The sequence below is a fragment of the Canis lupus genome, chromosome 7 (assembly GCF_048164855.1).
Source record: "Canis lupus baileyi chromosome 7, mCanLup2.hap1, whole genome shotgun sequence".
Classification (NCBI taxonomy): domain Eukaryota; kingdom Metazoa; phylum Chordata; class Mammalia; order Carnivora; family Canidae; genus Canis; species Canis lupus.
This window is the reverse complement of record NC_132844.1, coordinates 53,290,275-53,315,032: the sequence shown is the minus strand read 5'-3', so window position 1 is coordinate 53,315,032 and position 24,758 is coordinate 53,290,275. Positions and strand designations below refer to the sequence as shown.

At 35.8% G+C, this 24,758-nt stretch overlaps 1 long non-coding RNA gene across 1 annotated transcript in view; it reads left to right on the top strand.

Moving 5' to 3' along the window:
- Nucleotides 1-9,094, top strand: part of LOC140636884 (uncharacterized) — a 53,725-nt gene extending 44,631 nt beyond the window's left edge. Inside the window, exons 9-10 of the long non-coding RNA XR_012034131.1 lie at nucleotides 5,802-6,063; nucleotides 8,536-9,094. This is a non-coding gene — a long non-coding RNA (uncharacterized lncRNA). The remainder of the gene's footprint in view (nucleotides 1-5,801; nucleotides 6,064-8,535) is intronic.
- Nucleotides 9,095-24,758: the final 15,664 nt, after the last annotated feature.

Sequence of the window (24,758 nt, the reverse complement as noted above, 5' to 3'; positions counted from 1 at the left end):
TGGCTCTGAATGTGGCTGCGCCCATTGGGCCACATGATCCAGTAGGTCCAATGAGCTTGGAATGTATATGGTGGGGAAAGGTAGCATGTTAAGCCTTCCTTCCTTATGGAGCCTTAATGGAATAAAAAAAAAGACCCCTGGGTTTCTGAAACAGGGCAATGCCACATGCATTGAAAAATTATGCACCTTTCAAAAATCAGCTCCTAGTGTGCTACTGGGGCCTGGTTAAGAAGGAGCACGCAACCAATTGACTATCAAGTGACCATGCAGCTAGAATTACCCACCATGAGCTGAGGTTGGTCAGAGCCACTAAGTCATATGGTTGTCCAGGCTCAGCAACAATCCCGAATAATGAGAGTGGCTCATCTAGGATGAAACATACGCAGTACCAAAGGGTTACAAGTGAGCTGCACAAGCAGGCAGCCCAGACTCTCCTATTATCTATAACTGTTACATCACACTTCTCCATCAGCTCATACCTGTGGCCACATGGGGTGTAGTCTCTTATAACCAGCTGACAGAAGAGAGGAAAGGTCAAGCTTGGTTCACAAATGATTTGGCTTGGTATGAGGATGCAAACTAAAAACAGACTGCCCTACACTATAGCCTCAGGGGTAGCCTTAACACACAGTGGTGTGGGGAAATCCTACTAATGAATGGTCCACCTGACCATCTAATTTTGTGGACCCTAAGGGAGCAAGGACCTTGTTTGTCTCCTTCAATTCTGTACTTTGAGTACCTAGAAATTTACTTGGTGAGAAAGAGGTACTCAGTATATATTTGTTGAGTCAACTCAATATTCATTGAACATAGACTCTGACCCAGGAATATAATGTTTATTGGGGGCTTATGAATTAAGATTCTTGTTGATGTTGTGCCTGGCACAGCATATTACCCATGCAGAAACTAGGACATGTGTAGAATCAATTTTTTATTTATTTATAAATATTTTTATTTATTTATTCATGAGAGATGCAGGGAAAAAGGGAGAGAGAGAGAGAGAGAGAGAGGCAGAGACACAGGCAGAGAGAGAAGCAGGCTCCCTGCAGGGAGCCCAACGCGGGACTCTATCCTGGGACTCCAGAATCATGTTCCGGGCCGAAGGCAGGCGCCCAACCACTGAGCCACCCAGGGACCCCCAGAATCAACTTTTTTAAAGCAATGGTTAGCTGTTGAGTCTTTTACCTGAAGAGAGAGTTTGTGCATGAATAGCCAAGACTGGGCAGGAAGCACAGTTAAGGTATCCAGAGGCAGAAACATGGGACAAGGAGCTGGCATTATCTGACACAATTTTCCACTCACATTTCCATAATTCTAAAAGTTAAAAAAGTTTTTCATTTATTTTGAGCTAGATGCACACACTGTTCTTGCACTTATTTGGAAGGAAAATTACTGTTTCCAGGCATTATTCCATCTTATGTGGTAACCCTAGCATTTATAGATTTCTACTAAATTGGATTGAATTTCGTAGAATGTGCAGGGAAGATGATGGTACATGTAACTTAGGTAATAGTCTGAAGAGTGGTAAAATATAATCAATCAGATTGGTTTATATGTGGCAAATATGTACGATAGTTCACAACCTGCCCATAGACTGTAATATGAATAATGTACACACATATATGTTCTTCCCTGGTCCTTGCAAAACTTCTGTTCAAAATTCCATATATAGAAATAAGACTAAGATCCAGCAATTATGCTGCTTGGTATTTACTCAAATGGACCCATGAACAAAGAAGAGAGCCCCAAAATGTGAATTGCTGTTACTTTGGGCACAGGGAATTCAACCCACAGCACCCGACTCTCCTAATCTCATCTAGTACACATGCACAAATATAACCATGCCTGGTGGCTTATGTACTCCTGAGCAGGAAGAAAAGTTCTGGCTGAAAAGAACTTTTTTGGAAATTAAGTTGAGATTAAATTTGCATATAGTAGGGTCCTTGATTGGCTTCCATCTTTCAGAATTCTTGTGTGCATATTGTGTGTTTTAATTTATACATAAGTGGGAGCTGAAGTAAGTCAGGATACTGTCTATACTACTTACTTTTCAGATACATACCACCAATATGCAAAGATCTGAAGATACTAGCAACATTAGACATGGTGTCTGCCTTTTGGTACTTCTTCTTCATTTTTTTAAGATTTTACTTATTTATTCATGAGAGGCACACACACACACACAGAGGCAGAGACACAGGCAGAGGGAGAAGCAGGCTCCGTGCAGGGAGCCCGACGTGGGACTTGATCCCGGGTCTGGTCCAGGATCACTCCCTGGGCGGAAGGCGGCGCCAAACCACCGAGCCACCGAGGCTGCCCTATCTCAAGTTTTAAGCATATATAATCATTAGACAAAAAGGAAATGTGAGTTTTCTCTATTTAACCACAGAGTGAGTGCTTGACAGGACACACAGAAATACTTGCAAACATAAAAAGGAGTAACTCACCAAAATCTTCTGCAGCATAGAGTGAGATGGTACCTGGCACTCTGCAACTTTCTGATACCATTATGGTACATAGGCATAACTTGACAGGCATAACTTGACAACCTAAACTGTTGACTGTTTATGAATATGTGAAACGAAACAAGTCACATGTCAGTTGCACTTCGCAATATCAGGCTCCCTTGGAATTATTGTGTGATGGATATTTTCTATCTTTGATGTTAAGTGTTACAGGGGTGGCTCCTTGACATCTCATTTTAATATATTTTAAAGATATATCATCTTTCTTTAATCAAAATTTTTATAGACTCTCTGTAAGAATCACTGTCTAAAGTTTATAATATCCTTCACAATATTATATCCCTGGTCACTCAGTCATATTTTGTTCTTGTAATCATTAAATATTTATTGAGTGCTTAATAAATAAATACTAGGCACAGTACTAGACCCTCTGAATCTGGTAGGGAATAAGGCAAATGATGGTCCCTCACTTTATGGGATTTAAAGATGTTTTTTAAAGATTTATTTATTTATTCATGGAAGACAGAGAGGAGCAGAGACACAGGCAGAGGGAGAAGTAGGCTCCCTGTGGGGAGCTCACTGTGGGACTAGAATCCCGGGCCCCAGGATCAGGCTCTGAGCAGAAGACAGATGCTCAACCCCTGAGCCACCCAGGCATCCCAGAATTTACAGATTAATGGGGGAGACAGACATGAACTATTAACTATTAACATTTCCAAATATGAAAAATGCTATGAAAGAGAATATGTATAGACTCTGATTGAGTGACCTAAAGCTAGTCTTTTTGGAAGATATGTACTAAAATAAACATTTATATCTTTTCCCCATAATCCAAATTTGAAGTGCTATATTATTAACCTTTGAAACTATCTTTGGTCAGGATAAGATCAGAAAATGCTAAGTTCCAAAGGCATTCCATTTTGGAGGTTGATAACTTGAGCCTTTGCCAACATCACACCAAAAATAAATAGGCAACGAGACCCATCTATATGCAGCTGTATTGAAAATTGTATTCCATATGTGACAACATATTATTAAAACAGCAAAATCATAGCTTCCATCTGCCTGTTGAGATGCACAGCGTCACTCTTTTTCCTGTAATGTTAGACTTTATTGCGTTTGTCGGCAGCATATTCCATTTTAATATTTGATAAATAGATATAGGAGGAATTGTTTCAAGCTACGATCCTGTACTGCTTCAGCTGTTCACCTCCTCTCTGAAGCAAACTCTCTATCCTCAAACTAATATCCCCCAAAAATCAATTTAAAACGACTGTGAAAATGTGTTTATTTTTCTACCCTCAGGATTAAAAAGCTGAGAAATGATTAATAATAATTTGTCTAGAAAGATAATGCAGGCATTATAGGGGGGTAGTGATTTTGCATCTTTAATTTTCATCAGTTCTCACATTTTATCATTAAAACTGCATGAATATATATAGAGAGAGATAAAAGCAAACGAGAGAGGTAGTAATACCTCATATCTCTTAGGCGGTATTTCCTACGTTTCAGATTTCTACGTTGTCTGACCCCATTTCAGTCAATTTTCCATAGCCTGCCTGTCTCATATCCGCTGAGGGAACACACTAGTGCTGTGTTTATGCTAATTTTATGCTCTCTGAGTTGTGTCTGTTATTCAAAGCAGTTGAAGCAGTTATTGCCAGTAATCTTATTTCTGTGGGAGCCCCAGGGCAGACGAGGCCTCAAAATCAGGCGTGCAGACCGAGGCAAAGCCATCACAGCCTGCTGGTAAATGGCAGTTCTTTCCCTCCGAATCTGATATCAGTTACTTCGCAAACACAGTAATAAAATGAAACAAATCAGATTTTCAAGTAAATAAACCAGACTTCAGTGGGAAGCAACAATGGTCAGGGCAACAGGAGTTTAATAAGTGATACATAGGGGGAAATACAAAAGCACTATGGCCTGTTCCTCTACCCTCTTTATTTTAAAGCAACCTCCTCAACCTCCTTGACACTGAAAAAAAGGAGGTTGTTTAAACCCAAAAGCAAAAAAAGGGAAGGAAAGTCAAATCAAACAAGGAGTAAAATTGATATTGACTTCCTTTTATCTAAAATCAAGCAAAAATACTGAAAATTGTATTATTTACTATTGAAGAGTGGCTAGGGATGTATCAACAAAAGACTGGCAAAAACAAATGGATTTGTCTATTCTCCTCACCCACAACAACTAATAGTCTTTTAGAAATATCAACAAAATGGAAACAAAGTTAACCAGTACAGTTTCCTGAAAGGAACATTTTTCCTCCAGCAACACAAAGCAGTGTGAGAGCTAAGATGCAACAAGAACAGTGACTAAGGTCTCTTTGCCAGATCAAAGAATCATGGACTCTGGAGATCATTTACCTTGGACAACTTCTTGTTTTCCAATACATTCTTAATTCTATCTATTCTAAACTACTTCCCCACTCAAGCCCCATCTGTCTTTATCACTATTTGCTATAAACAATTAAAATGTTTTCCTAATAATAAAGAATAAAATGAGGAGTGTCTAAATCTAAGTTACTACAGTCATAGAATTCTTCCAGAAACCAGTGGTGAATAACTTTGATGAATTTAGATGAAGTACTATGTTAATAAACTTGTATTTGTATATTTTTTCTTTAATCTCCAACAACATACTCCGGTCCAACCCAATAGCTGACTCATTCATTCATTCATTCATTCATTCATCAAACATTTACTATCTGTCTACTTTATGTCACATACTCTAATTGGAACAAGGAATATAGTATTGAAAGTGTTAAAACTCTACTTACTCACCTAACTGCTATGAGTGAGCCATGTAGAAGACACTGTGGAGATACACTGAAGTACTCATGGTTGAAGATGGGCTTCTTGAGATGACTTCTGAGTTGAATTTTGTTAGAAGAATAGACACAAGTCAGGGGGGAAGAGGACAGTATATTCTAAGTAGAGAATTAAGTAAATCCACTTGGAGAATATCAAGGAGATTAATATGAATGGGACAATTTCAAGGACATGATCAGGAAAAAGTCTAGGAATCTAGATTCATGAAAGACCTAGTATCTTAGTTATAAATTACCTACTGCTAGTACACTTATGGAATTTACACAAGGTAGTGGCATTTTCAGAATTTGTTTTTATAAAGATCACTTTTCCAAGCAGTATGGAAGATAAAAAAGAGAGACTTTAGCTGAAAACAGAGAGGCTGGTAGTAAACAAAAGAGGAAAATAAAACAATGGAATCAGAGGACAGAGGTAAAGGAAGGGATGGGTTGATGAGATATTTGTGGTGAAGATGTCTTGTTCAATGTGGCATATTGAACACATGATTTTATCTTTGCATTCTCAGAAAGGACACTAAAATGACAGCAGAAGAAGAGAATACTTAAGACCTTACATAAACAAAGATAACAGAAAAGGAGATGATAAGAGATGAAAAATGTCAAGAAAAGGTTGAAATGGAAACTAGATGTATGTGTTTAATTGAATTAGTAGAGCCAAGAAGCTAAAACCAAACTTCTATGGGGAAGCCAGCTGACTGAATACCTGCTTCAGAAACCCCAAAAGATCTAGAAGTTGGAGGAGCCAGTATCTCTGAAAGATGAACAATGGTATGTAGTCAAAAATAAGGAGAATTGGTTGATAGTGTGTAAGGGAATAGTTGAGCCCTCAGAATCTTTTCCCAATCTCAAAGGAATACAGGGGATTTTCTTTCCAGAGAGATTGAATTAGAGAAAGTTGGGATTCAGGCATGCAAGTGGATGAAGGGTAAAGCTGCATCCTAGATGTTGAAAATTTCTTAGCATTCTTTCCCTGGTCAGCTCTCAAAATAACGGCAATTTTGCTCATAAATCTCAAGTAAAGATCAGTAGAACTTCTTTTTAGAGGAACTGACCCCATTTAAAAAAGAAAAAACTACAAATGGTAGTAAATTAGGAATTCAATGCAAATAGTCAAATCAAGCTTAATCAACTTACAGTGAGCCTTATGAGCTCACTTGTGCATACAGAGCTTCTATAGTTACCTTTTTAGTACCTCATTTTAAATATAAATGTACAGTCAAAGATTGCCAAAATTTTAAGGTAGACTTCTAATATACCAAAAGAAACTAAAAATAAAAATTAGAACTTGAACGATAGAGAGTGTTCAAACAAAACTCTGTATGTGTGTGTGAGAGAGAGTATGTTTGTATGGGTGTGTGCCTATTATCCTAGGAGAACTGAGATAAGGAGATATTATTTTCAGGCCTTCATGAACCAAGAACAGGATTCTATAAGTCAGGGATATTCTAAGAGTAAGAAAGAGATCTTGGAAATGAAAAATATGAGATCAGAATGTATTTAAAAAATAGAAAAATTGAATAGAATAATAGAGGACTGTTCTCAGAAACTAGAAAAAAGACAAAAAAAGATGAATTTTAAAAGGCAATAAAATTACATGGATGCATTGGTGGTTCAATAGATTAGGCGGCTGCCTTTGGCTCAGGTCATGATTTCATGGTCTTGGAATTGAGCCCCAAATCAGGCTGCTTGCTCGGAGAGGAATCTGCTTCTCCTTCTGCCCCTCCCCCTGCTTGTACTCTCTCCCTCTCAAATAAATAAATAAAATATTTTTAAAAGGCAATAAAATTACAGAATTTATATTAGGCATTCAATAGCTAACAAATGTAAGTACCTAAATGAACAGAGAAAACAAAAAGAAATCATCAAAGAAGTAAGTCAAGAAAATTTGTCAGACCTGAAATTCATTGACTTCCAGATCGAAAAGGTCTACTGAGTGTTGAATACAGTAAATAGGAAAAGAATATACACACTAATAAGTTTCAAGGTAACACTAACAAAGAGTTTTAAAAACCTCTGAAAAGAAAAAGAAGTGAGAATCAGAATAGCATCAATTTCAAACTGTAACAATAAGAAGTAGAAGGCAATAGTTTAACGACTTCAAAATCCTTGGGAAGTGATTTCCAGTCTAGAATTCTATACCTACTATACCCAGAAATTTGGCAGAAATGGATGAGATAAAGCAAAAGAAAATTATTTTTTGCAAAATTACTTTCTTTGTTATCATGCTACAAAATTCAAATGTGATGGATGCTAAATCATACTGCTAAGTGATTTTATTAGAAAATTACACCAATAAGAAACACCTGGCTGACTAGGTCAGTAGAGCACTGAACTCTTAATATTGGGATTGTGAGTTCAAGCCCCATGTTGGGCATAGAGATTACTTAAAAATCAATCAATCAATCAATCAATCAATCAATATCCTACTCTTCTTCCTCCAACTACAAAAATGCCCCCTCTGCCCAAAAAAGATCTCCCAAATTATACACACCTATTGTCCTAGGAGTATAAAATCTATCTCTGAAGAACTATTAGAAAAATCCTGGTTTCATGTTCATTGACTCAGAAAAGTTATACCAAAATATAATCCATTCATTTACTGAGAATTAGTGTACTACTGTATAATATAGTTCATGATTTATAAGATAAACATATTGTCATAAAATAATATATCCATTGTTAGTCCCAAATCAAATTTACCTCTGTATTCAGGATTATTCTGCCAAATTGGGTAGATTCCATAATATGTTTTTTTTAAGAAAACATATGTACATGTCAGAGTCTTAATGATATTAATCCTTTCAAATGAACAGGGTCTCAGAAGTACATATGGGCTAGACTTGAAGACATACCATGCTAAAGACTCAACTCTGGCTCTTCCATACCCAAGGAAAGTGAAATGAAAAATATAGTTACTATTTGCTGAGTGTTCAATAATGCTCAGTGCTATACCATGTTACATTTATTACCTAGTAAATTGTGAGCTTGAAGATAGTAGATAAAAGCTGAAATTATGAGTTATTTGTTTGAAGGTGAGTATTGTTGAGGTCTTATAAAAGAACTTAAGTGAATGGTAAACTTTTACTAGAAGTTGTTAACCATCATAAAATCAGTTTTGAAGCAGGAGCAATAGATTATCTTAATTTAACTCTGAAAATAAACACAGATTCATGTACTAATGGTCTAAAAGGTCTAAAAATAGGTATTTTTCAGAAATTTAATACCTTTTTTTTTCCTTAGGTAGGCTTGATGATGCGCGGAGCCTGAACAACATGGGGCCTGAACTCAGGACCCTAAGATCAAGACTCTGAGATCAAGATCCTGAGATCGAGACCCAAGCTGAGATCAAGATCTGGATTCTTAACTGACTGGGCCACCCAAGAGCCCCATTTAATAATGTTTTAAAATGAAATCCACTCTATTAAATTTTATCTTTTAAATGATCATATCATAAAATTAACCTTTCTGTACAGTACTGTAAATGTTAACACATGTATATGTATTTATGTAACCATCATAACAATCAAGATACAGAACCGTTCCATCACTCCAAAACTTCCTCTTGTTCCATCTTTATAGTCATATCCTCTCCTGCTCCTATCTCTGACAACTACTGATATGCCTTCCATATTATTTTTCTTTTTGAGAATGTCATGTAAATGGAATCATACAGCATGTGACCTTTAGAGACTGGCTCCTTTCATTCAGCACATCAATGTCTAGGAAATTTTCCTCTAATCTAGGTCATGAAGATTTTCTCTCTGTTTTCTTCTAAAAATATACTTTTATACTTTATTTTAAAGACTACGATCCATTTTGAGTTATATTTTATATAAGGTATGAGTTTTAGGTCAAAGTGATTTTTTTAAATTTATGGATGCCCAATTATGCCAACATAATTTATTGAAAAAACTCTCTTATTTCTTGATTTACTTGTCTTTTTGGGTTTTGCAAAAGGAAATGGCTCTATTTTTATGAATCTATTTCTAGATTCTCTAAATTTTTCCACTGATTTCTGTATCTAGGCTTTTGACATTACCACACTGTCTTGATTACTAGAGCTTTGTAATATAGTTTAACTTAATTCTTCTTTTCGAAACTGCTATAGTCTATTTCTTTTGTCCTTCCATTTACATTTTTGAATCATCTTGCCTATATCTATACAAAATCTTTCTGGAATTTTTTTATTGATGTGATATTTCTATAAATTGCTTTGGGGACAGCTGATACTTTATTATGATGATTCTTCCAAACCAAGCATATCTGATGTCCCTCCATTCAGTTAGGGCTTTTTTATATTACTTTCATTGGCATTTTGTGATTTTTAGCATACAGCTTCTGCATATGCTATGATAGAATTATACCTAAATATTTAATTTTCTGGAAATTTTTGTAAATGTTCATTGAAGGACGTCATTGAGAGGTTGTGAGTACCAGTTGACTTGAGGGCTGGACTCAGGCAATTGGAGGCTCCTTGCCCCCTCTTCTGTCCTTGGAATAGACGTTCCACCCACCACCCTCCAATTAAATAGGTGGAGCTGCTTCAAAGATGTAGCCTTGAGAGAGTAAAGTATTGTTAAGACCACATGTACAGAGTAAGTAACTGAATCCAGTTAATGCCTCTGCATGAACTTTTAAGACTCTGAAGAGTGCAGCTACTCAAGACAAGCCTTGTATGTAAATTCCCTTGCTTATTAAAACTGCCTCTTATCAATCTGGAGCAGTCTGCTGCTTTCTTCAGTCTCTCCTTGCCCTGTTCATAGGGGCCAGTTTCGGTTTCACCTGGGAAACTCCCAAGGTTTCAAATCAATACTGTTAATGTTCCATTAAATTTTGTTTTCAAACTGCATATTACTAGTATATGTAGAAAAATTATTGATTTTTGTGTACTGATCTTATATCTTATTACCTTGTTAAACTCAGTTTTTGAAACTGCCTTGGTTTTTACAACATAAGAAATCACGTTTGCATATATAAAGACAGTTATATTTCTTCCTTTCCACTCTGTATGCCTTTTACTTCTTTTGCTTGCCTTGTTTCACTAAGACACACTGCAGAAGTTTTAAGAGTGAAGATTCTTGCCTTACTACTGATATTAGGGGATAAATCACTGAGTATTTCCCCAATTAAGTGTAATGTTTCCTACAGGTTTTGTGTAGATACCTTTATCAGATTGAGAAAGTTATCTCTGTTCTTAGTTGGAAATAAGGTTTCATCATAAATATTGTATTTTGTCAAATGCTTTTTCTGCATCAAAAGACCATACTGTTTCTCTTATTTCATTGATATGGTGAGTTATATTGATGTGTTTTTGAATATTCAACAAGTCTGTATTCCCAAAACAAACCCAACCTGGTCTTGGTGTATTATTTTCTTTATATATTGCTGGCTTTGATTTGCTAATATTAAGGATGCCCATATTTACAGGCATGAAGGGTATTGGTCTATAATTTTCTTGTAAGTGCTCTAATCTGGTTTTAGTATCTGAGTATAGCAAGTTTCATAAAATGAGTTGGAAAATGTTATCTCCTTTTTTATTTTCTGTAAACTGTTATCCAGAATTGCCATTATTTCTTATTTAAATGTTCTGTAGAATTACCAGTGAAATCATTTAGGCATGGAAGATTCTTATTCAGGAGATTTTTAAACAATAATTTCAAAGTTATTAATTATTATAGGACTACTCAGATCATCTACTTCATATTGGTTAAGTTTTGGCAGTCTATAGATTTGGAGGAATTGGTTAATTAGTCTGTTTTTGGAGGAACTGGTCCAATATGCATTGAGTTATCTGTAGTTTCGCTTACTATTCTTTGTAACATAATGTGATAAATAAGTATAATACAATACAATGGAATCTATAGGAACACTCTTTCACTCATGATAATGGTATTTTGTGTCTTTATTTTGCTCTTGTGAGAGATTTATCGATTTTATTGATGTTTTCAATGAACCAGTTTTTGCTTTCATTGATTTTTCTCTATTGGTTTTCAATTTTCAATTATATTGCCTTCTACTATCTTTATTATTATTTCTTTCCTTCTATTTGACTTGGGTTTATTCCTTTAATATTTTTTCTAATTTCTTAGGATGAAAGTTTAGATTGCTGATTTGAGATATTTTCTTATTTTAATTGAATTATAATTAATTAATAAAGTATTATATTGGTTTCAAGTGTACAATATAATGATTCAACAATTCCATACATTACTCATTGTCATCACAATAAACGTATTCTTGGTTTCCTTTATCTATCTCACCCATTGCCCCACCCAATTCCCCTCTGGCAACCACCAGTTCTCTGGATTTAAGAGTCTGCCTTTGTTTGTACATTTTTCTTTCTTAAATTCCAGTGTAAGTAAAATCATATGGTAGTTGTCTTTCCCTGACTTATTTCCTGTAGCCGTATGCCCTTCAAGTCCATCCATATTGTTTCTAATAGAAAAATATTATTTTTTTATGGCTGAGTAATATTCCATTGTAAATGTATACCACATCTTCTTTATCCATTCATTTATTGTTGGATATTTGGGTTGCTTCTATATCTTGGCTATTATAAGTAATGCTGCAATAAACATAAGAATGCATCTATCTTTTCAAATTTGTGTTTTCATTTTCTTTGGGTAAATACCCAAAGCAATTTAAAGATTTAACGCAATCCCCACCAAAATACCAACAGCATTTTTCACAGAACAATAACAAATAATCTTAAAATTTGTAGGGAACCAAAATGAGTAGACAAAGCAAACTTCAAAAAGAGGAACAAAATTGGAAGTGTCACAATTTCAGATTTCAAGATATAATATAAAAACAGTATGGTACTGGCATAAAAATATACAGATCAATAGAATAGTATAGGGAGTCCAGAAATAAATCCATACTTACATGGTCAATTAATCTACAACAAAGCAGGCAAGAATATTCAATGCATAAAGGCAAGTCTCTTCAATAAATGGTGCTGGGAAAATTGGACAGCTACTTGCAAAATGAAACTGATCACTTTCTTATATCATACACACACAAAATTCTCAAAATGGATTGAAGACCTAAATGTGAGACCTGAAACCATAAAACTAGAAGAGAAATTTTCTTATTCTAATGTGAGCATCTAACTATATAAATTTCCCTCTAAGTATTGCTTTTGCTGTATCTCAGAAATTTCAATAAGTTTCATCTTCAGTTTCAGTCAGTTCAAAATATTTCATAATTTTCTTGGAAACTTCCCTAATTGGCCCCTGGATTTTTATTTATTTATTTATTTATTTATTTATTTATTTATTTATTTATTTAATATTTTATTTATTTATTCATGAGAGACACAGAGAAAAGGAGACTGAGACATAGGCAGAGGGAGAAACAGGCTTCCTGCAAGGAGCCCGATGTGGGACTCCATCCCAGGACCCCGGGATCATGACCTGAGCTTAAGGAAGATGCTCAACCACTGAGCCATCCAGGCGTCCCGGCCCCTGGATTACTTAGAAGTATGTTGTTTAATGTCCAAGTGTTTGAAGATTTTCTTGCTATTTTTATATTGTTTATTTCTAAGTTAATTCTATTGTGATCAGGGGTCATACTTTGTTTGACTTCAGTCCTCCTAGTTTGTTCAGGTATGTTTTATGGTCTCTCCCCATGAATATGTATAACTGAAAAAGTACTGCTGCCGTTGGATTCAATGTTCTATGAATGTCAGTTAGTTGATGGCATCATTCAGTTCTAGATTTTTTCCAGTTTTTAATGTCTCTTGTTACGTATAAAAACAGCATTGTTATATCTTCTTAATTAATTAGCCCTTTATCAATATATAATGTCTCTTCTCCCTAAGTAATTTTCTTTGCTTTGAATCCAATTTGTCTGGTAAGATAGCCATTCAGCTGTCTTTTCATTAATGTTTGTACTGTATATCATTTCACATCCTTGAAAAGTGTGAAGAGGATTTTATATAAGGAGAAATGTGTGAGCAGTTTTCTTTAAAGAAAGCCATTGCCATCTCATGAGGCCAAATCTAGGAAGTGATAGGACTGCTAACTATGAAAGTGGTTTTTGTCAAATCACTTGGAGAACTTGAAATATTTGCTCTTCAGTGTAACATGGAGGATTGGTGCCTGACTCATGCTTAGGAGAGCTAAAGTGGCATATGTCAATATTGGAATTGGCTTACATTTGCAAGGTTTGAGTACATATGCCTTAGTACTTTCTATGCACCAGATGTTGGCCGCAGGGGAGTGAGAATCAGCTTGGAGATTTTCAGTTCTATTCTAAGAGTGAATACATTTTAAGAAGGAGAGTCTGTATAGTGAATTTATGGAAATTGGGCACTGAAAAGGGAGTAGGGAGTCACAAGGAATGCATTACCTGAGAATGAAAATGTAGTATAGAGGTTTCTCAAAGTAGAGGACACTAAAGATCCAAAGAATATGTCCTTGTTAAGAACTGTGAAAGATTTGAAATTTTACCCTTTTATAAGTTAGTGAGTTTGCTTTCCAGGGTTTTATGAATAATGGTAGAACAAGACTACGGGGTCAGAAACCAAGGACTTTATTACTCACATCAGTAGCAATACTCAGAGCATCAGCATTTTCTTGCACTAGTTTCCCAAGCCCCAGTTTCCACAGGGATTTGGAAAAAAAAAAAGATCATGTGGCAGCTCTCTGAGCAGTAGGTTGCATTACAGAAGAGGAACCCCGAGTTCAGTGAATCTAAACCTTTTCTTTTGGACAGTAAATATGCCTATCAGCTTCTTTGGCAGGAAACACTGTTCCTGTCTTCTAAGGATGCTAATGATGTAAATACTCTCGGAAAGATGGTCTGGGACAAAGACAGTCAATGGCTTTGCTCATGAGATGCTCAGAAACAGAAGAGACACACCAAGAATTATCTTCCAACACCACAAAATCAGCTTTCAAAGTCTGCCCAATGAGGATGGCCCAGGAAGAGTAAAAATCAACTTTAAGTTTGTTCTCTAGAGGGGAAGGGGGGATGGTAAAATAGATAAAGGGATTAGGGGAGGATTATCTTAACAAGCATTGAGAAATGTATAGAATTGTTGAATCATTATATCTTACACCTGAAACTAATATGACACTATGTTAATTATACTTCAATACAAAGGAGAAATCCTTAAACAAGGAAGAAAAAAGTCAACTTCCAATGGTATCTGTTGCCTGATCAAGAGGTACTTTCCTGTCCTTACTTGTCACTTTGGTCCCAGAGCTCGTGAGAGGAGGAAAGGATGAACAGGGTAAGGAAACAAAAGTCACCTATCGACTTTCTCCAATGCAAACTGTCCATCAGTGCAAGCTGGTTGGAAGTAGAAAAGTTACTTTTCAATTAAGTCAAAATGTTGATTGGTACCTTGAATGGGACACTATCTTTTTCTGAATAAATTTGTGTTTGTATATCATAAAGTGAATATAGAACTATATAATACTTGTGGAGGAACAGAAAAATCATGTGGTCTGATATTTCATACCGTGACAGGTTAGAGGTATTTTCTACCCACAAAGTTTAAAAGAGTGGTAAAAGATAAACATGAGTTGCCTTTTGATTATTATGCATTCCATGCTATTCCATTTATTTGTTACAATAATAGTAGTGGCTACCATATTTTGAATGTTACCAACCTTCAGCATGTTCTTGTTCCTTTTACATAAACTAATTAATTTCACCTTATAACAATCCAAATGGTAGTTGTCATGATTATGCCCATTTAAAAGAAGAGAGAAAAGCAAGACATGGAGAAGTTAAGCAACTTGCCCAAGATTGAAGAGCTGGTAAGGTGGTTAAGATTCAAACCCCATTAGCTGACTTCATCCTTTTCTAACCACTAAACTAATTTATAGCACCTGTCTCTGTTAGGGTAAGCACAGGTGTAAAGGACCAACTGGAGAAAATAGGGAGGAAGAGAAGTTGCTTTATGGTTGAAATTCATATAAAATTTTAAGGGCAGTCTAATGATTTTTGAAAGCCACTACTAAAACTGTGTGAGTGGATAAGTAGAAGGCTTACTAATTAGGGACTTTTAAATTGTCTTTGTTTCTTTGAAGAATTTAATGATTTAACCTATTAAATCTGATTCCTTATTTTTAATACAAGGGTATTAGATGGGAAGGATTTTTAAGTTCCTTATAATTCTCTAAGTCCATTATGTTGTAAATCTATCATGGCAAATCCAGACACCTATGAATTCAAACTTAATAGACAAAAGGAGAGAAGTGTATTTAGAATGTATTTACGATAGAAATAGAGAAAGTATACAGCCATATAAATAGATGGCATATATGTTTCATATTGTGGAGTGAGGAAGTTGGCACAGTTTAAAGAAAGTGTAAAACACATTTTAGTTGATATATGATCTATCCCAAATGGATATCTTCTTGTAAACATAATTGGATAATACAATTTTCTTCCCAAAGTAAATTTTGGATTATGTCATGCAAAAGTGGAGCACAGATCATCATCATGCATCCACTTAGAAGAGCCAGCCTTAAGAATGGCCTGACTGCCCTTTACCCAAAGCATTGGTATCTTGGGAGGTGCATGGTTTTAGAGTTAAGAGAGCCAAATTTACTCAGAATGCAACTAGCCCTGAAATGTCTTATGTTAGAGAAATCACTTTACATTTCTGAGCTTCAATATTCTCAAGAGTAAAAAATAATCATAGCAATACAATCCTCACATTGTATAATTTAGGATTAATAATTGTCACTCTGTTTATTAAATGGTTTGATTTTCAGAGTGGATCAGTTTAGATTTGTGATTTATAAACCTTTGAAAGATCATTATTATAATTATTTCTCTCTATAGAATATAAAATGGTACCATACCTTTTAAGAAAGCACTTTCCTAGGGCTATTTATATGATACTTTATATTCAATCAAAATGCTTGAATTAAAAAAAAAGTATAAGCTATCTGGTGTCCTAATGGAAAGGGAGCAAAGTGAATATGAGATAATATAATTGTCATAACTATCTCTGAGCTGAGTGTGACCTTTGCTTAAATCTACTACTAATATAAAGGTTTTTTTTCCCCAAGAAAATAATATACTTGTCAATTTTCCTTTAACTTGGATATTCTGTTTCCAGAAACGTAATAAGTTTACAATATTCATATAAACATTTAGAAAGAGTAACAAGAAAAAAAATTCGTAGGGGCAATCTAATTATCACTAGCAGCTGTAACCTGTTGCATTCAATGCTCGAACTACAAGATAGCTGCTTTAACCAAATGTTCAAGCATTTAAAAGGCTTCTTTTATCTTTTCTTGGGATTCAAAAGCAAATTACAGAGGAAAAGCCCAATGTAAGATACAAATGTGTTTTCTACCACATAGAAAAAGTCTTAACCTATCTCCAGTTAGCACTGATACTTTTGAATTATGAGTCCCCTCACCTCTCAAAAAATTAACTTCACCTCCTAGAGATAGAGATGTCAAGTATTTCACACCATGTGGTTTCCTTTTCTCTATTATATATTCCTCTTAATAAGATGTTGTTGCAGGCTGTCTTAGTACAATGACTGGAATACTTGTCATGGTGTTTCATAAGAGAATGATCTCATTTTAACAGAATACAATCAATAAAAAAAATTCAGATTTTGGCGATTATACATTTTCTGTGAAAATCATAATTTATTTGATTGAAAATCATAATTTAAAATAGGTTGTCACAATTCATTTAGATGGTTTGATTGATACACACATAAACAATTTGCGTTGTGCTTCTTAACAGCTATTATTTTGTGAAGGGAAGGATTCTTCCGATGAAGGAGACATCAAGCTCTATTTCATTCCTGGGATGCAATAGGTTGTGTCTATCCCCTTAAGTACACCCTCTTAAATAAGCTTACATATAGCATATGAGTGGTAAACTAGTAAAACTTTTTACCAAAGATTCTATGTTGTATGAATGTGTTCTACTCTCTTTAATAAGAAAAGTTTCCTCATTCATATGATGGGAAAGGGTAAAAGTGGAAAGAATCTTGAAAATGCAGTGTAAGAAGAGAAAAATATAAGAGACAAAAATAATTAAGATTTCTACAAACTGTTCTCTTATAGATAACGCAAACAATATCTTGTCTTCGTTTTAATTGAATCAAATCGTCGGGATCCCTGGGTGGCACAGTGGTTTGGTGCCTGCCTTTGGCCCAGGGCGCGATCCTGGAGACCCGGGATCGAATCACACGTCAGGCTCCCGGTGCATGGATCCTGCTTGTGTCTCTGCCTCTCTATCTCTGTGTGTGTGACTGTCATAAGTAAATTTAAAAAAAAATTGTGATTTCTTTTTCTTGCAGTCATTGGGTGCAGAAACCTTAATGATTTGTTTTACACATTTTGAGAATTGATATTTTTCCTTTGCAGTTCCCTGTAATTTTTGCTGAGGGTGTAGCAGTGAGAGTATTTTGTATGGTGACTCTTTCCCTTCCTCCTTCCTTAAGATAAAGTTTACTGCCTTTCTATTCCTAGTAAAGGAGAAAAACATATTATTGAATTTATTTTTTAAAAAAGAAACCTCAAATGTTGTGTGTTCAAACGTTTCTCCCCTCACATCGAGGCTTGGGAAGAATTTAGTGCTAAATAAATGCTGCCTCAAACCAGGCAAGATAAAACATAAATCATTGCATTAAAACCTCTAACAAGTCTATCTGCTTTTTGAAATGACTGGAAGATGAAAGCGAGGAGTCTCATTTAAGAAGGCCCAGCGGATCAGTTCTGCATTTATATAGCTGTTATCAAAAGCAATTCATTTGGAGATCAAATAGACTGACAGATAGGACAAGCAGGGGATCACCACTGCCTTCGGGCAGCCCAAAGCCAGGACGGCTCCCCAGCACCATCACTAATATTGAGTCTAGTCAATGCTCCTGTTTATTACCCTTCCATCCTCTGCCAGCTGCACAGTACTGCACATTTCTTCCACTCCTTCCTAGTCGGGCGACTGTAGGAAGAAGAGTATTAAGAATAATGTTTCCCCACTGGGTCTGGTGGAAAAACCTCTGCAATGAGCAGACTATGTTCACCCTAATTTTGGACAAGGGTGACAATGGTAAAGAGGAATAACAGCAAAAAATGAGAGGGGCTTGCCAAGGGGGCCTTGGGTTCCATGATCTCTTTCTGGCTGCAGATTAAGCTCAGTCCTCTCCAGCCGATTCTCCCACAGTGGGGCAAGAGGGTAGCACGTCAGTACAAAGTGCTTTTGTACAGGTAAGCATTTTCAAGGTCAGCAGAGGAGGGCTCTATTTATCACTGCAGAGGTTGGGGGTCTCTAGTCTTCTTTTTTTTTTTTTTAATTTTTTATTTATTTATGATAGTCACACAGAGAGAGAGAGAGAGAGGGGCAGAGACACAGGCAGAGGGAGAAGCAGGCCCCATGCACCGGGAGCCCGACGTGGGACTCGATCCTGGGTCTCCAGGATCGCGCCCTGGGCCAAAGGCAGGCGCTAAACCGCTGCGCCACCCAGGGATCCCTCTAGTCTTCTTTTAAAGAAAGCTTACTAGGGCACCTAGGTGGCTCATTGGTTGAATGTCTGCTTTTGGCTCAGGTCATGATCCCAGAACCCTGGGATCAAGTCCTGCATCAGGCTCCCTGCAGGGCAGTCCCTGCAGGGAGTCTGTTTCTCTCTCTGCCTATGTCTCTGCCTCTCTCTGTGTGTGTCTCTCATGAATAAATAAATAAAATCTTTAAAAAAAATAAAGAAAACTTACTTTTTAAAATCCCATCAAAAGTAACCTGTTGAAGTCTAAATAAAACAAAAAAAAAACAAATTTTCAAAGATTACTTCTGTTAACACATACACACACATAAAAAGGCATAAATGCATATGCACAAAATTATGTGTGATTATACTCTATTTACATGCTATATGCTTGACTTTAATATTAAAAAATTGAGATTCTTATGCAATTATTTAAAAACATAGTTTTTATGAATCAAAGTCTTTAATTATGTGGACATACCAATCTTGATTTAGTTCTATCTCTTTTGTTGATAGTTTAGGGAATTTGTTGTTGTTGTTTTGGTATATGAGAAGAGTATATATTTTGCCTCATACTTTTCAATAAATTATTTCATTCCATTTTTATTTTTTAGTCACTTATATAAAATATATGCACATTTTAAAGTCTTTTGATAATGATCAAATTGCCCTCTATAAAGTTTTTACCAACTGATAGCCACACAGAGAATGCATGGGTAGGTTATCAGAGTGTATATTTGCCAGCATTAAAGAGTGCTCCCATAAGCTATTGTCATTTCTTTAAATGTTTGCCAAATGGATGGGTGAAATGTGGCATCACTTTGTTATAATTTGCATTATTATTGAATTGAACGTTTTCACAGGATTACTTGCTTGTATTTGTCCTATTGTAAATAGTATGTTTTTAGTTTTGAGGGGAGTTTTCCATGGTTATTTTTTTCCTAAGGAGTTTTAAAAGGCTTTTAATTATTCAAATTTATTTTACATGTTACAAGTAATTTTATCCAATGACTTTATCTTTGAAGTAGCATTAAATTAAACATTTAAAAGGGATGTAATAATGACATACATTATCAACTGTAAGCTATTGTATCTTGACCAATGGTTTCTAAAGCATCATGTGATTGTATAAAAGTTAGGTTTTACTTATTTTTTGAAGATTTATTTATTTACTTGTGAGAGAGAGAGCTCACACAGGGATAGGGTGGGTGGTAGGAAAAGCAAAGGGGGAGAGAGAGAATCTTAAGCAGATTCCATGCTGAGCACAGAGCCCAACTTGGGCTTGATCTCATGACCCTTAGGTTATGACCTGAGATCATGACTCGAGCTGAAATCAAGAGTCAGACACTAAACCAACTCTGCCACCCAGACATCCCTAAAGCTTAGGTTTTAAAATACTATTTACCCACAGTTTATGTATAAAGTACTTGTTTGTTTTTTTTCAGAGTACTTGGTTTTTTTAAAAAAAAATTCTGTAGAGTGCTTGTTTTTAACTTGTAGTATTTTAGAACAGAATAAAAGAGAAAAAAAATATTGGAAGCTCCATCTTAAATTTATTTTACATTTAAAACTCCAACCATTTGGATATAGAATGTTCAAGAAAAAAGAATATTAAGCCAGCTAATGTCATTAAAGTGAACCCAGAATAATTTTCCTTCTATAGAACTTACATTATCAATTAACAAATATTTATTGAGCACCTACTCCTGATTGCCTAGAAGAATCATAAATATTTAAAAATATTTATTTATAAATATGTTAAAAGGACAGATCTTGCCTTAAGTCTGATTTAAGAAAACAAATTTTTTCATATACTCATTCATTCAACATTTGTATCCACTCTGTTACTGAGGTATTGTATTAGGACAGTGATTCCTACTGTATTAGGAGTGGTGAGAATTCAATGATACAGGAGACATGGTATTTGCTGTCACTATGTTTACAACCTAGTTGGGGAGATAGACATTCTATAAAATGCCAGCAGTCACTCATCACCTAGGCATGTCCTTATATTGTAATGAGGGCAGCATAGACCATCTCAGGCAAGGAAAATCTCACTGGGGCATGAGGGATCATAATTAGACCCTGTCTGGACTCTGAAGAATATATAGGACATGAATTGTAGAAGGAAAGGAAGGGAAAATTATGAAGAAAAACACAAGTATTCTTTCTTGTAATTTTTTGAGCTTCAAAATATAATCCTCTTGCTTCAAGATCCGATAGGCTCAATGACTTTCATGTTTGTGTCTGTGGTGTCTTTCTTTCAGCTTTGGTACCTCCACTCCAGTATGACTGAGAGGGGACCTTGGAGACAGGGGGACAGAGGGGCTCCACTTTGTGACTTCTCCAACTTCGCTACCACAGGGACTATAAAGGTATATATAGAGGTAGGTATCATAATGAAGGACTCCATCCTTAATTTCCAAATATTATACTCTCAGCTTAAGGCAGGATTGTCATTACTATAGCTTTTCCTTCCTACAGAGGCAATCTCACCTATAGACATAAACAACCAGCGAGGTTATTATTGGTGGTAGGCTGAATGGTGGCCACTCCAAAGCTATCCCCCTCCTAATTCCTGGGAATGTTAGCTTACACTGTAAAAGGGACTTATACAACTGACAAGATTAAGGATCTTGAAATGAGAAGGTTACCCAGGACTACCCAGGTGGGCCCTAGATGTCATCACAGTGGGTCTGTAGAGAGGCAGGAGATCAGAAAAAAAACTGTAGGAGATATGAAACAAGAAGTTAAAGTGAAGTCAACACTGGAGATATGCCTTAAAGATACAGAAGGGACCACAAGCCAAGCCATACACACAACCACCAGGAGCTGAAAAAGGCAAGGAAACAGATTCTCTTCTAGAAACTTCAGAAGGACCCAGCCTAGACTACATTATCATTTTAGCCCAGCAAAACAGATATCAGACTTCTGACTTCCACAACTTTAAGAGAAGAAATTTGGTCTGTTTTAAGGCACAAAGTTTGTGGTAATAGCAGCAATAGGACACAAGTACATTATTTAAGGTAACTCTCCTAAAAGAGCTTTCTCCAGTAATTGGAACTCCAACTTTAGATATATTCTTTTAGGCCATGGCTTGAGAAATCTGTAAAAATAAAAATACTCCCAGCGGGTATGATATATTCAAATGTCACAGCATATGAATTATGAATTACGTGTGAATTATTCTGTGAAACTATCTAGAAATTCTGGAAGAAACAGGTCACTGAGTAGCCTAAGTTTGATGAAAAGGATGGAGAAGGAGTAGATCTAGAGCTTGAAACACATCTGGGATGAGCTCTTCTCAGCACTGAAGATATGAAGACTGAGATTAGAAGTAATAAAATAGGACAAAGGTCAGGGCAAGCCCCAAACATTCGTGTTGATAATTCCACAGTTTTGCCTCAAGTTAGCCCTGCTTTTATACTCTTTACATATATAATTTATACCCATTTCTAAAGCAAAACATTCCATTTTAATTAGCTTGTGCACAAAAATACTAAAGAGGAAGAACAGTTAAATCAAACATATCTAATTAAGCATCCAACGGCTATGGATCCTAAATACAATAACTCAAGTTAAAATTTCTACATTACCATATAAACTTTCTTCTTTGCACAAGGGAGCATGGCGTTATTATTATTTTTAATACTAAATGTAGCATCTTCTATCTCAGAAGCCAGACTTCTGCTAAGGTGAGAAATGTATAGCTCCTTTGGGAAGTGAATGCACTATTTAGCCCAACACTTGATTTATATTTTTAGATCTTAAATACATTAATGCATCTAAGCTGCATTCTAAAATATAAGTAGAGATATTTTTATGCAATATCAGTTGTTCTTCTAGCACATTCCTAAGTATCTGAAAAGCAACTCAGGTTCCTTTACAGACTAGTTGTATCAAGAAGAATGTTTTTTGAGCTTAACCACAAGTCAGGGAAAGTAGGGGATAAGAATGACATTATTTTCAGATATTGATAGTAATGCTTTAGCTGCAACCTCACATATTTTGGAAGTCTGAACTCTATCTACCAAGTTTGAGCAAATCAAGTTCACTTCCAGATACATCTATAAGTTTATTTAGCTCAAGATCACTTTACAAAAATAAGTCCATGATACTAATAATTTATTATAGCATAAGAAATTACTATTTTACATTAATTATAATGGTAATATATTAGGGTGACCAACTCATCCTATTTTTCCTGGGACTTTCTTGGGTATCCTAGCTTTAGAACTAAAAGTCCCATATCCTGGGAAACCCCTTAGACTTGGGCACATCAGGACAAGGGGTTATGCAGGTGGTAAGTACAAACATATTCCTGATGAAACATCATTTCAAAAATGGTTTACCCACTTAAAATGAGCAAATTAAAAGAAGGTACATTAAATTATATTCTTCTCTTACACATAGAGCAGTATGTGTAATTTTTATTTAAATTTATTAAGTGGCATAGGCATAAATAGAATGTATTTTAAGTAATGGTGGTGCTTTCAACGTTTATCATTGGCTCAAATTTTACTTAGTCTTATTTTTACTTCAGTGAGCAATCAAAATGTGCTTTTATCATTTTGAAGCTAATCACACTTTTAAGGTTCCAAATCAAGATTTTCTCTATACACAGTCAGATGCCACCTGTCAAAACCCCAGACATGCTGGTAATTGTCCACATATTCACACCCAGAATGAAACATCTATATTTCTAATGCTATTTCAAGGCGGTGTATCAGATTTAAGATCTTTATTATCTCTGAGACAGGACAGCATGTAGATAAATGTCCTGATAGTCCAAGCTTTCAAAGAATGTCACCATTTATTCTGCAGATATGCATCCTTGCGCAGCCACCAGACATGACACAGCTAAATGCGATTCTGTTTCCCCAATTCCCTTCTCCTTCTCCTTTGCCTTCCAATTGTCTCTTTTCTGTTTTCTGCTCCCTCTTTCAAATGTTCATTTGAAAAAATACTTTTTACTGGGATTAAAACAGGGTTTGCATTTAAAAATTTCATTCACCAAACAGAACAATATTTTTTACTAGAAGGGAACGGTATTAAGGAGAAGTGATTTTCCGTGTGCCCTGAGGCCTGGCATAGACAGGATTTGATTTGCTATGTTCAGCTGGAATCTGGATTGATACGCAGAGATGAGAGGGGGGTGTTTAATAAAATTTACATTTCATTTTCTCATTTGACACCAGTCTCCTGTCACTCAGTGAACTGATGGGAATGCCGCAAATAACTTTTGTCAGAATCTAGTTGGGGAAACAGACTGGGAAATGAGAAGACAAGAAGGATATAGAGAGAAAAGAATAATGTGGCTTGTTTTTTGTCTTGTGGTTCTAGTGGCTCAAGGACCTGACAGCTGGCAGATTTTATAAAGAGGGAGTGCATGTGCCAGTGGTAAACTTGGGAAGACACCTGACAACTGATAGGACTCAGTGGCCCGCAGTAGGCAACCGTGCTGTTGGGAAGGAATCTCTGGATGGAAGGAGGAGTTGAAGTTCTGGAGGACTAGAAGTGATTTGTGTTAGCTGAAAAAGAGATCAGAAGAAGCCCAGGAAAAGACAAGAGAGGAGGACTAGGCTCCCTTTTTGTTTAGTGAAACCAGTTTCTATATTGGTTTTCTATGGCTGTGTAACAGATTATCACAAATTTGGCCGCCTAAAACAATACCCACAATATATATTATTCAGTCTTAAAAAAGAAGGAAATCCTGCCATTTGTGACAATGTGGTTGGACCTGGATAACATTATCTCAGTGAAATAAGCCAGACCTGGAAAGATGAAAATGTATGGTCTCACTTATATGTGGAATCTAAAATAGTCATACTTACAGAACTAAGCAGAGAATGGTGATTGCCAGAAGCTGGGGGAAAGGGAAATGGGGAGGTGATGGTCAAAGAGTACAAACTTTTAGTTCTGGAAGATAAGTTCTGAGATCTATCAATTCAGCATAGTGCCTATACCAAAAAATACTGTATTGTATACTGAA